General features: G+C 48.9%; 1 pseudogene across 1 annotated transcript; it reads right to left on the minus strand.

The window, feature by feature from the left end:
- Positions 1-892: 892 nt before the first annotated feature.
- Positions 893-2,583, minus strand: LOC104569691 (adenylate kinase isoenzyme 6-like; annotated as a pseudogene). The gene is made up of 5 exons (XR_015914262.1): positions 2,572-2,583; positions 2,481-2,535; positions 2,159-2,310; positions 1,931-2,076; positions 893-1,379 (listed from the first exon to the last, which is right to left on the minus strand). The product of XR_015914262.1 is annotated as an adenylate kinase isoenzyme 6-like (transcript).
- Positions 2,584-14,094: the final 11,511 nt, after the last annotated feature.

The raw sequence follows: 14,094 nt of genomic DNA on the forward strand, positions 1-14,094 counted from the left end.
CGTCCTCCTTCAACACTTCCCACTCCAGCAAGCGCCCCGGGAGAGACCCTATTAAATGGCAAGGGATGCACACACACATTTCCACACTGTTGGGTTAATTCTGCCACGAGACTTCAGGCTTTCGACAGTTCCACTTGCAGCCCGCGCAGAAACGTCATCATGACAGAAATCTGACAGGAATTCACACTTTCCTAGGAACTTGAGACTAATCTCTGTAACTCTCATAAGAAGTTCTACACCACGTTTGGAATTAAAAAAAAAAAATCTTAAATATGTAACCTCTTCACAATACAAATTTCAGATAAATAGTTTTACTTTTCAATTTCACATATACAAAAGCCTATTGGCAAGCACTTCCCACGGGATCCCTTGTAAAGCTTTTCAGTCCCTCCTCTGTTCAGGGAAGCGGGATCACAGCACGTGCCCTTCCAGCACTCACGCTGCACAAGGCATCGGAATAGAGAGGCACCAACCTTTTAAATTTAACCATTGTTTAAGTCACTGGAGGATTGCTTCTCTACAAAATGATGTACTACTGCTTACGCTGATAAATACTTTCCGTGCTTGACATGGGCGATAGAGAACACACAGGAGAAAAAAAGAGAAAGAAAACTTCCTACTCAACTCTTCTATATGAGTGCAGATATAGCTGATGTTTCTATGATGAAACATTCAAAAAGAGCTTTCTCACTAGGTCAAATCTCTTACCTCAAAAATAGAGAGCTATCCTTAAACTATATAACGGACCCTCATTCTACATCAGCTCCCACATACTTAAGAACATAGCAGAATACAGCGACCTGTAATCTAATGATTGAGAAGCTACCCATCTCCTTTTCAGTATACTCACCTTACCCTCAGCAAGCAAAGGCATCACAACTGTCATCAGCCATTACAATTTTACAGTTTTCTTAGTAGGGAAATGAAAAGGTTTAATTTAAACCATAAACTCCAAGCTCAAAGGCAACCATGCCATCAAATCCTTCCATTCACTGCTTCATTTCCACTTTGGAGCCAGCTCTACTCTGTGCCTACCCCCAACGTTTCCGAGGCTGTTCCCAACCCTTAGAATTGGCTATTATGAAACTTCTTCTAGTCCCCAGCCAAAACAAACTACAATGAAATTTATTTCGATTTACCATAAAAGAATTATGAATGTCACTTATTAAGCCCCTCCATGAAGGGAGTTACTTTTCTTCCAGATATCAATTGTCTTTCATCCATTGCTCAATCCACTGCATAATCTGATTCAAATTTTGCTCTGGGTCCTCTGGAGTGTTGCTGGATATCTGGTGCACAATTTCCTCTCTATAAGATGACATGGCTTCACACTGAATTCACACTGAATGTTGTCCTGCAGCTTTTTCCCTTTGTAGCCCCTACAAGACAAGAACTCGTAGAAAGTCAGTCATTACCTTGTATTGTCGACGCGGGGGTCTCTGACACCACGGACACGATCAATGTGATCAAGCAGTGCCAGTTTATTCAGGGTTCCAAGCACGCTTATATGCAAGGCTTCCCCGAACACGTGAGCGCTTCTTTACAATGATTGCTTAAGACCCCGCGTCTACGCGTCTAACTATACAGTGTGATAGGCTAACTAGCAGTGTCCACGTGTCCTTACATTTAACGACTGTCCCCCTCTTCCTGTTTGTCTCAACTCTTTGACTCCTTATCTGACTCTCAGCCGAACTCCTTATCTCTTAGTCAGCAGTCCTTTCATCCTTTCATCTAGGTCTGGTGCCCTTCTGCCCTTTCATCTAGGTCTGGCTTGCTCACAGCATGACCACTGGCCTTCAGAAATCCCACATTGTATATACAGAGAACCATACAAAATTGTATATAGAATCAATGATTTATACCCCAGAAGTAACTCTTAACAAAGTTATACAATAGCAGTTTACATTCCTTATTTACTCCACTGATGTACCTGCTTTCAAGTCTATCATACAAAACTGAATTTTCCGTACGAAGTACAAATACTATATGAAACCACCTTTCTGGGAAAAAATCACAGCCATGATAATCAATAACAACTCCACCTTCATTCGTTTTGTCTTCTAGTTCATCAATTACCTACAGGAAAAAAAAAAGTCATATCTACTTGTAATCACAGAAAGGCAAATACAAAAATGCTAGATCCTGAAGCTGGACTTACTCTGTCCTCATCCAAAATTGGACATTCATATTCCTCATTAAAACCTTCATACAGTTCTCCTGCAGCAAAATTAGTATTAAAGTTAATGTAGACGAGCCCTGCTCTCGAGGCTAGTTCTTTGCCTAGCGTGGTTTTCCCAACACCGGGAGTACCTGAGGACAAAAACGCAGACAACAGTCAGAGCACTGCACGGAATCTTCCTTCAGACAACTTCCCAGCAAAAAGAGTCGAGCCCGGGCCTGGCCGGGGCACCACTCCATCACGCTACCCTGGGGACTCGCAGCCGCGACGGCCCCGTGCGGCTGCTCGCTCCACTCCGTACCGGTGAGCAGGAGGTTGGGTCGCCTCGTGGCGTGCGGCCAGACCGCGCTGGTCGCCTAGGAGACACACGCGGGGCCTCCGCCGCCGTGCACCAATGGTGTCATGCGGCAGCCAGGCTTCATCCTCATCCGGTGCGTGGTGTGGAGGGAGTGGTTGCTGCCGCTGGGTGTGCGTGGGCCCCACCAGGGTGCAGCAGGTCCGGGAGTGCCGCGGGCAAGCAGGCCGTGCCGGCCGAGGTGGGCTGCGCGCCGCGGGGCAGGGCAGGGAGGAGAGGAGCAGGGGGGCGGCTCCGGGCAGCCGCGAGCCCCTCCTGGAGGGCAAGGGGAGGCTCCTCAGCGCCTTTCTCCGGGTGTAACGCTTTTTTTGTTTGTTTGTTTGTGGGTGTTTATTTTGGGTTTTTTTTTTTTGCTCCCTGGTGCAATGTGCCTTCAAGCAGAGGGGAAAAAACTACTCTCAGGCAGTGGTGTGAGACTGGCTGCTAGTTTCGCAAAGTAAACTAAAAATAGTTGAAATAGTTCCTGTCTGAATAGGGCTGAGAGTCAAGTGCGCCAACCGCGGTGTCTGCCAGCGGCTGGTGCTCGGCCCTGCCGGCTTGTATCTGCTAGTGCCGCTAACCTGCAGGGTAGCCGTGGAGCCTTTTGGGGGGCATGGATCTTCTTGCTGCCCCATTTTGCATTAGCCCTGCTTGGAGAGCTGCTTGTGTGGTGGTTTCGGGCGAGCAGCGTGTGGGACGCGACTTGGAGTGGAAACTTACACGCCCATTCGAGCAGGTTGTAGGGTACGGCGCTCGGAAGATCTCGCGATGTACGGGAAGAATAGGGAACTAAGGCATATGCCATATTAGGTAAAGAGCAACGCTTATTGGCTATATAGGCATGCTTCCGCCTTTGCTACCTTTATAAGATCCAGCCTGCGTATATTAAACGCCATTTGCAGCATCCTCATATTGGTGTCTGTGCTCTCTGGCCCGGGCACGGGTTGGACGTGCCTGGCCGCCTCGGCGGACGGAGTCGATTGCCAATGTCAGGCAACAAGTGGTGACCCCGACGTGATACTCCGAGGCGGCGGACCGCAGGCGGTCGAGGGATCCGGATCATGGAAGGGATAATCAAGGTCGTATTATCGTGTGCTCGTGAATGGGGATTTCTATGAAATCGAACGCAGTTAAGAGCTGCCGAGCGGCTCCTTGAAGAAGGGGCGGTTAACAGTGCCGGGGAAGTTTTATTCCCTCAGCACTGGCAGAGATGTACCACCGCGTTAACGGAATATTGTATGTCTAAAGGGAGTGCGAAAGATCTAAAGACATGGGGAGTGATACGGCAGGTCCTCCAGAGAGCAAGGGAGGAGAGGGAGACTTGGAGGGCAGCACGGGAGGCGCTCGGAAAGAGCGAAGCAGTGGGAGCGCAGACAGAGGCTGATGAACAGACCCTCTGCAAGCTTTCGATCTGGTGCAGAGAGAATGGGTTCAAAGCCGAGCCCCACCTAGTATTCAAACCTGATGTGAAAGCCAAAAGCAAAGTGGCCATCGGAGCCACGGCAGCCTTTGCAAGCACTTCAGGACCGGGACTGCCACGCCACTGAAAACCGCTGGCGTTTGGAGATCCATCGCTAACCCCCCCGCCCATGCCTGCCTCTGTGCTGGCACCTGCGGCGCCTACACTGTCTGTGCCCCGGCTTCCGCTTGTTAGATTGCCTTGAAAAAAGGAGAAAGGGGAGCTGGGGAAGAGAAGGCGAATGAGATCAAGGAAACTTATGTTGCTGAAGGCTTGATGAAAGCCAGGAGGGAGGTGCAGAGGAATTTGATCTGTCTTTAAAAGTGGGGGTTGAAGAACTGTAATGCTTTAAGTGAGGACGGAAACCGTTATTAGGGCTATTATTTCTATTTGCTATGTTCATCTCTATTATGTGTTGTATCCTTTGTATATTGATGCCGACACGAGGTATGGTTGAAAGGTGGAAATGTGTATGATCTGTAGAGTCATAAAACTATTGTGAAAAATAGGATCCAAGACCCTGAGAAAGAAGATGTTTGCCTGCCCAGGCTGAGCGATAAGGAGCGCGGAGGCGGCTGCCCAGCCAGGCTCAGAGCCGACCTCCTCCAAAAGCAGCTGAAGGCGGCTGCTCGACCGGGCTTGTAGCCAACTTAACTGCAAACATCCTCTAAACTAGTTTGAAGGTCAAACACCCGAGAGGGAGGGAGATGAGAAAGGCAGGACCCTCAGACTGACGACTGGGACAATTTACTGACATGCGCACCTGCGCACCCAGGAGGGAAGATTATGTGACTGAAGGCGGAGTTTGTCCGCCCCCTGGTCTGCCTGCTGGCACGTACTGGCCCTACGTGGCAGGATGCACCGGGCATAAACAGAGAGTGCAGAGAGAAAGGAGGGGTGAGACTCCTAACACTGAGACCCACGTTGTCTCTGCGGGGACGCCCACCGAGTTAGGAGCCTGTCAGCAACCCTCTAATCTGCCAACTCGAGAGAATGTTCAGTCTCAGTGTCCTGCCGACAAGTATTACCTCACGAGTAATTAGGCATACTTTGCTTCTTTAACGTGCTTTCACCTGAATAGCCGTAGCCACTTTGTTCTGTGTGATTATTGCCGAATCCCAAACCCATTCGCAACCTAATTGGCAGCGAGGATGGGATTAGGCAATTGAGACAGTGGAACTCACTAGTGGAGTGCACAGCTACGTGAGGTCGTGCCACTGGATGGAAATTGTGTTTGTGCTGTTTGTATTTGTGGTTTTTAGATCTTTATTGTGTAATATCAGCAGAGAGGGCTAAATAAGCACAACAAGAAAGTCCAGAATTTGAAAGTGGGAAAGTCAGGAATAACTCAGACTACGGCGTCCCCCCCCCACCTCCCCCGCCCACCCACCCCACCGATGGAGGACTGGGAGCCGTACTCTGACTTGTATCCTTGGAAAGAGACTAGGGAAGTACTTCAGCATGGGAAACAAGAATGAAGCGATGGCCAAGCTCCAGTGCAACTGACACGGAAGGACCTGCAACAGTCCTTACAAATTGTAAAAGCCTCAATGCTACTGGAGCGGGGGCCTCCTTAATATACAGAAATCCCAAGCAATTTCTGGGGAGGAAACCAAATTGAAGCTATGCAAACATAAATAGAAATGGAAATTGAGAACCTTTCAAAATGATTTGGACATCTTAATAATCGATTTAAAAGATTGTTTTTTCACCATACCATTGCATCCTGAGGACCATGACATAGTGGAACATATGAACCAAACGCAGAAACGCCAGCTACGAAAAACGAAAAATTGGCAAGAGCAGAATATGTTTTAAAATTTTGAGATTGCCCCAGGATAGCCTAGTCCCTCTGATGGTCAAACACAGGGCTGGGCTAAAGGGAGGCCTGACAGAAGTAAAGTCGGGTCCGTGTAAGGTGATGCTGAGAGACTGGAACACGGGAAACTGGATGGGACCCTTGGGCTTAATAACCTGGGGAAAAGGGTATGCTTGTGTCGTTACAGATACTGGAACCAGATGGGTGCCAGCAAAAATGGGCGAGACCTTGGCTGGAAGCAAACTCGCATACATCAAACGTAGCAGGCAGGCAGCTGGTACCCTAGCTGTGGAAAGTGTGAGCCTGCAGAAGAACAACATGGGAGGAAGAAGTGTTACTGTTATTATTAGCTGTATATTGTGGCTTTTAGGAGGTAATATTACTTTTAACGCTATTATAGAAGCTGATGCTACTTTTAACACTAATGGATATGTTATGCTACTTAGGCGTATTGTTAATTATACCCAAATTAAGAGTTGTTGGCTTTGTGGGACAGCGGATCAATTGATGCACTGGTGTTAGGTATTCCTCAAAGCAACTGGACAGACCTGAATCCATATAGCCTACTCAATACATCATATCAGTGCACACAGGAGAATGTATGGGCGGGCACGCCAATAGCCATCATGCTGGAGAAGGCGCTGCAACAGCGCAGCACCACAGCCTCCATAGTCCATGTGAGAAGTCATGCCAGTATACAGGGATATTATCAGGAAGGCAACAATAAAGCTGATGCAGCAGCCAAGGGTGTATGGACAATAACACAAGCTCGTGCTATACACGAGCACCTCCACATAGGAGCGAGAGCCCTCGCAAAGCATTGCAACATTCCCCTTGCAGCAGCCAGGGATGTGGTAGCCACTTGCCCGTATTGCCAACGATCGACTCTATGGGGTGCTGGGGTAAATCCCCGTGGCCTAAAGGCAAATCAAATCTGGCAGTCAGACTTCACATTATGCCCTTTATTCAGACCACGACCCTGGTTAGCAGTTACAGTGGATACATGCAGTGGACTGATCATAGCCACACAACACCAGAGGGTTACTGCGCGTGCAGCTCACCAGCATTGGATAACGGCTATAGCATGGTTAGGCGTTCCGCGAATAATCAAAACAGATAACGGCTCCTGCTTCACAGCCCAATCTACGCAAGACTGGGCTGACAAATGGGGAATTCAACTGCAGCACGGAATTCCTCATAATAGCCAAGGACAGGCAATTGTAGAGAGAGCAAATCAAACCCTCAAACAAAAAATCAAGATCCTTGGGGAGGGGGAAGGTCATACCCAAAGAATTCCCAGTATGAAGCAACCAGAAATTTTGATGCGAGCGCTATATTCGCTGAATCATTTCATTCGTGGAAATGAGAACAAGGCACCAGTGGATAAGCATTGGGCGGTCGCAGCTATAGAGGATGGGCCCCCAGTTCTGGTCAGGTTCCCAGAGAAAGGGATATGGGAGTCTGGGTGGAACTTGGTAACCCAGGGAAGGGGCTACACGGCCGTAAGACAGCAGGAGGTAGTGAAATGGGTACCCACAAGGTGGATAAGACCGAACCTCAAAACTCATGGCAACTATGAGCTTCCCCCTACAGGAACGGCTGGTGGGACGACCCCCACAACCCATACACCTCAGTGATGGAGGATTCGACTGGACCCCGACCTACTAAGAAAGCACCTTGTCCGGTTGAAAAGGAAATATTGGAGAATAGCAAAACAAACGATCGACATGGCAAGACGAGGAAAGGGTCTCTTTGCGTTATCCTGCTGATACAGGTTGTATGGAGTCGACCAGGAAACACAGAATCCTAGGCCCAACAATGGGCGAGAGGCGCATCCCATTATTGCCTCCCCACCGGGGTGGAAAAAAGGGGAAAGTCCTGATCTCAACCTGTATTGAAAATGTTGCAGTTTGAAAGCCGTAGTGGTAATGGTGGTGGGGGGGTGTTGCCTGACATTGGCAATCGACTCCGTCCGCCGAGGCGGCCAGGCACGTCCCACCCGTGCCTGGGCCAGAGAGCACAGACACCAATATGAGGATGCTGCAAATGGCGTTTAATATACGCAGGTTGGACCTTATAAAGGTAGCAAAGGCGGAAGCATGCCTATGTAGCCAATAAGCATTGCTCTTTACCTAATATGGCATATGCCTTAGTTCCCTATTCTTCCCGTACATCGCGAGATCTTCCGAGCGCCGTACCCTACATCTCCCCCCCCCCATGTTAATCTAAATATCCTAATATCACTACTTTGAACAAGCTGCTAATAGCGTACATTGTGACTGCCTTGTTTCTGTGAGCATCGTAGCTGATGCAATACATAGTGGATTATACATGACAAAATAGGCATGCTGCAAAAGACACCAATCAATACCATAATGATAATCAACCCAAGCTTCCACAATCAATTCAATTGAGCCAGGATAGTAATCATGTCCAGATACTGTTGCCTATGTTCTCAAGCCATCTCCAGTTTCCTGGGTTACGTCTTATCATCTGTAGCAGATCTGATCCTACGTTTTGAATGTCCTCCGACCTCTTGTCGATCTTCTCGTAGTCTTTTGTGGTCAGGCAACAAAATTTTAGGTTTTTGAATGTTCTGGACCGGCCTCCCCCACCTGGAGAATCTCGAAGATTACGTTGATGGCCTCGTGATGTGCTTTGAGTATCTTGTTGACATCCCTAAAACCTGCCGCTATCTGTTGAGACAACGTGTTTACTGCTTTATTCGTCCGCAACAAGTGACAGGTCGAGCTTTGAATTTTGTATAGCCCTGTTGATCCTAAGATCGGACCGAGGCAAGTAATATTAGCATTCACCAGGACGAGGAATGGTGCCTCGCTCATATTACCCGGTAAAAGACATCAGGTGACATGGGGGCAAAAAATTTTACAAGGGTTGGGGGTATTTGTCTGGTGGTAGGTATGCAGCAGCCAGCAAGCATAGCGCGCTAGAGCAGGAAACGTTTCAGGTGGGGAGAATTATAGTACCGTTCGTCCGTCTTGTACCTGAGTGTCTAACAAGTCTTCGGGTATAATCCACTCCCTGTTTCCTTCATCATCCCTGCAGCTAAATCTTCCCACACCTCTGCCCATATTTATTGTATTATAACTTTCATAGGTGGCAGAGGGGTCTGATGTAATCTTTCTCTCCCATTTCTGAGCCTTCTGAGTGACTATCTCTAGGTACCCTGTGAAATTCACATGATGGGAGCGGTATGTCACATTAACATATGACCCATATGGTGACCATGATTCCCCATACACTGTCCCACTAGGCAGTATTGTGAGATTTGCTGCTCTTCGTGCCATTAATTTGCATAAAGCGTTATCTGTTAGCGAAGCCGCAAAGCTTACAAAAGCAAAGCATGTTAGTGCATTGTGTGGAAGGAGCGTTTGTAGAAGAATTGTTTGAAAGCAGGAACTGAGAGGAAAACTAGGGCCTCACATAGCTCTGGCATTACAGAGGCCTGCTTGGGGTGCTACACAGTTGCCACTAATAGGATGGTTGGTATGCACGGACTCTGCTCCTCCACGGTTCCCTGGGCAACGCAATCTGCCCTCCTCGCAGCTGCGAAAGGGAGTAACGGAGGATGGAGCGGGGTGAAGGCTCCACGGCCAAACTCTGTTGCACTCCCTTTGCTGGGCTGCTGATAAGCTGCACAGTGGCCGTCTAATGAGAGATATACGATAACAAGTCCGGTGCTGTGCCAGCAAAAGTGGCAAATGATGAACTTTGCTTAAACTTTGCTCATTATAATGTGAAAACCGTACCTCCATCTCAGAAGTTACCCGCCTCCGAGGTACGACCACCCCTCACTGAGCATGCGCTTTAGATTTTCGGTGGACTGTACCTTTAAATGAAAGCGAGAAACTTTTCCACCAATCAATAACAATATTAAGTATGACTTTAGTCACTCAAGCTCCACCTGAATGTAAAGAAAGTATAAAAGGTGAACTAAGGATGAAAAGTCTGGAGGGAAGAATTCATCGTAACTCCTGGGTCAGTCGAGAGGCTGAGCCCCCTTCCCTCCCCTTGCGCCAGGACGCTGCCCGAGGAGACTCGAGACTGGACGTCTTCTCCCATTTTCTGGGGTGAGTGATGATTGCACATTTGTACATCAGAGCTAGCTAAAAACCCCATGCTCTAGTAGAGAATTTCCTGTACTAACATCCGAAACCTGCTTTGTAAATGCTGCACTTGAATAAATCATACTGTTTGTGAACTCGACTATTTGTTTGCGGGGGGGCAATCGGACCTGCAGTTGACAGACTGTTCGTGAATCCGATACCTTTTTTGATACCTCCTTCCCCCCCCCCACCATTACCACTACGGCTTTCAAACTGCAACATTTTCAACACAGGTTGAGATCAGGACTTTCCCCTTTTTCCACCCCGGTGGGGAGGCAATAATGGGATGCGCCTCTCGCCCATTGTCGGGCCTAGGATTCTGTGTTTCCTGGTCGACTCCATACAACCTGTATCAGCAGGATAACGCAAAGAGACCCCTTCCTCGTCTTGCCATGTCGATCGTTTGTTTTGCTATTCTCCAATATTTCCTTTTCAACCGGACAAGGTGCTTTCTTAGTAGGTCGGGGTCCAGTCGAATCCTCCATCACTGAGGTGTATGGGTTGTGGGGGTCGTCCCATCAGCTGTTCCTGTAGGGGTAAGCTCATAGTTGCCATGAGTTTTGAGGTTCGGTCTTATCCACCTTGCGGGTACCCATTTCACTACCTCCTGCTGTCTTACGGCCGCGTAGCCCCTTCCCTGGGTTACCAAGTTCCACCCAGACTCCCATATCCCTTTCTCTGGGAACCTGACCAGAACTGGGGGCCCATCCTCTATAGCTGCGACCGCCCAATGCTTATCCACTGGTGCCTTGTTCTCATTTCCACGAATGAAATGATTCAGCGAATATAGCGCTCGCATCAAAATTTCTGGTTGCTTCATACTGGGAATTCTTTGGGTATGACCTTCCCCCTCCCCAAGGATCTTGATTTTTTGTTTGAGGGTTTGATTCGCTCTCTCTACAATTGCCTGTCCTTGGCTATTGTGAGGAATTCCGTGCTGCAGTTGAATTCCCCATTTGTCAGCCCAGTCTTGCGTAGATTGGGCTGTGAAGCAGGAGCCGTTATCTGTTTTGATTATTCGCGGAACGCCTAACCATGCTATAGCCGTTATCCAATGCTGGTGAGCTGCACGCGCAGTAACCCTCTGGTGTTGTGTGGCTATGATCAGTCCACTGCATGTATCCACTGTAACTGCTAACCAGGGTCGTGGTCTGAATAAAGGGCATAATGTGAAGTCTGACTGCCAGATTTGATTTGCCTTTAGGCCACGGGGATTCACCCCAGCACCCCATAGAGTCGATCGTTGGCAATACGGGCAAGTGGCTACCACATCCCTGGCTGCTGCAAGGGGAATGTTGCAATGCTTTGCAAGGGCTCTCGCTCCTATGTGGAGGTGCTCGTGTATAGCACGAGCTTGTGTTATTGTCCATACACCCTTGGCTGCTGCATCAGCTTTATTGTTGCCTTCCTGATAATATCCCTGTATACTGGCATGACTTCTCACATGGACTATGGAGGCTGTGGTGCTGTGCTGTTGCAGCGCCTCCTCCAGCATGATGGCTATTGGCGTGCCCGCCCATACATTCTCCTGTGTGCACTGATATGATGTATTGAGTAGGCTATATGGATTCAGGTCTGTCCAGCTGCTTTGAGGAATACCTAACACCAGTGCATCAATTGATCCGCTGTCCCACAAAGCCAACAACTCTTAATTTGGGTATAATTAACAATACGCCTAAGTAGCATAACATATCCATTAGTGTTAAAAGTAGCATCAGCTTCTATAATAGCGTTAAAAGTAATATTACCTCCTAAAAGCCACAATATACAGCTAATAATAACAGTAACACCTCTTCCTCCCATGTTGTTCTTCTGCAGGCTCACACTTTCCACAGCTAGGGTACCAGCTGCCTGCCTGCTACGTTTGATGTATGCGAGTTTGCTTCCAGCCAAGGTCTCGCCCATTTTTGCTGGCACCCATCTGGTTCCAGTATCTGTAACGACACAAGCATTCCGAATCATTTTGAAAGGTTCTCAATTTCCATTTCTATTTATGTTTGCATAGCTTCAATTTGGTTTCCTCCCCAGAAATTGCTTGGGATTTCTGTATATTAAGGAGGCGCCCGCTCCAGTAGCATTGAGGCTTTTACAATTTGTAAGGACTGTTGCAGGTCCTTCCGTGTCAGTTGCACTGGAGCTTGGCTGTCGCTTCATTCTTGTTTCCCATGCTGAAGTACTTCCCTAGTCTCTTTCCAAGGATACAAGTCAGAGTACGGCTCCCAGTCCTCCACTGGTTGGGTGGGTGGGCGGGGGAGGTGGGGGGGGACGCCGTAGTCTGAGTTATTCCTGACTTTCCCGTTTTCAAATTCTGGACTTTCTTGTTGTGCTTATTTAGCCCTCTCTGCTGATATATATATTACACAATAAGGATCTAAAAACCACAGATACAAACAGCACAAACACAATTTCCATCCAGTGGCACGACCTCACGTAGCTGTGCGCTCCACTAGTGAGTTCCACTGTCTCAATTGCCTAATCCCATCCTCGCTACCAATTAGGTTGCGAATGGGTTTGGGATTCGGCAATAATCACACAGAACAAAGTGGCTACGGCTATTCAGGTGAAAGCACGTTAAAAAAGCAAAGTATGCCTAATTACTCATGAGGTAATACTTGTCGGCAGGACACTGAGACTGAACATTCTCTTGAGTTGGCAGATGAGAGGGTTGCTGACAGGCTCCCAACTCAGCGGGCGTCCCCGCAGAGACAACGTGGGTCTCAGTGTTAGGAGTCTCACCCCCGCCTCTCTCTGCTCTGTCTGTTTATGCCCAGTGCATCCTGCCACGTAGGGCCAGTACGTGCCAGCAGGCAGACCAGGGGGCGGACAAACTCCGCCTTCAGTCACATAATCTTCCCTCCTGGGTGCGCAGGTGCGCAAGTCAGTAAATTGTCCCAGTCGTCAGTCTGAGGGTCCTGCCTTTCTCATCTCCCTCCCTCTCGGGTGTTTGACCTTCAAACTAATTTAGAGGATGTTTGCAGTTAAGTTGGCTACAAGCCCGGTCGAGCAGCCGCCTTCAGCTGCTTTTGGAGGAGGTCGGCTGTAAGCCTGGCTGGGCAGCCGCCTCCGCACTCCTTATCGCTCAGCCTGGGCAGGCAAACATCTTCTTTCTCAGGGTCTTGGATCCTATTTTGCACAACAATTTTATGACTCTACAGCTCATACAAATTTCCACCTTTCAACCATACCTCGTGTCGGCATCAATATACAAAGGATACAACACATAATAGAGATGAACATAGCAAATAGAAATAATAGCCCTAATAACGGTTTCTGTCCTCACTTAAAGCATTACAGTTCTTCAACCCCACTTTTAAAGACAGATCAAATTCCTCTGCACCTCCCTCCTGGCTTTCATCAAGCCTTCAGCAACATAAGTTTCCTTGATCTCATTCGCCTTCTCTTCCCAGCCCCGCTTTCTCCTTTTTTCAAGGCAATCTAACAAGCGGAAGCGGGGGCACAGACAGTGTAGGCGCCGCAGGTGCAGGCACAGATGCAGGCACTGGCGGGGGGGTTAGCGATGGATCTCCAAACACCAGCGGTTGTCAGTGGCGTGGCGGTCCTGGTCCTGAAGTGCTTGCAAAGGCTGCTGTGGCTCCGATGGCCACTTTGCTTTTGGCTTTCACATCGGGTTTGAATACTAGGTGGTGTTCGGCTTTGAACCCGTTCTCTCTGCACCAGATTAAAAGCTTGCAGAGGGTCTGTTCATCAGCCTCTGTCTGCACTCCCACTGCTTCGCTCTTCCCGAGCGCCTCCCGTGCTGCCCTCCAAGTCTCCCTCTCCTCCCTTGCTCTCTGGAGGACCTGCTGTATCACTCCCCATGTCTTTAGATCTTTCGCACTCCCTTTAGATATACCATATTCCGCTAAGGCGGTGGTACATCTCTGCCAGTGCTGGGGGAATAAAACTTCCCCGGCACTGTTAACCGCCCCTTCTTCAAGGAGCCGCTCAGTGCAGCTCTTAACTGCGTTCGATTTCATAGAAATCCCCCATTCACGAGCACACGATAATACGACCTTGACTATCCCTTCCATGATCCGCGGATCCCTCGACCGCCTACGGTTCGCCGCCTACGGTCCGCCGCCTCGGAGTATCACGTCGGGGTCACCACTTGTTGCCTGACATTGGCAATCGACTCCGTCCGCCGAGGCGGCCAGGCACGTCCCACCCGTGCCTGGG

Source organism: Tinamus guttatus, unplaced genomic scaffold (assembly GCF_059628265.1).
Source record: "Tinamus guttatus ecotype Peru unplaced genomic scaffold, ASM5962826v1 Tinamus_guttatus_pri_ptg001135l, whole genome shotgun sequence".
In the NCBI taxonomy this organism is placed as follows: Eukaryota; Metazoa; Chordata; class Aves; order Tinamiformes; family Tinamidae; genus Tinamus; species Tinamus guttatus.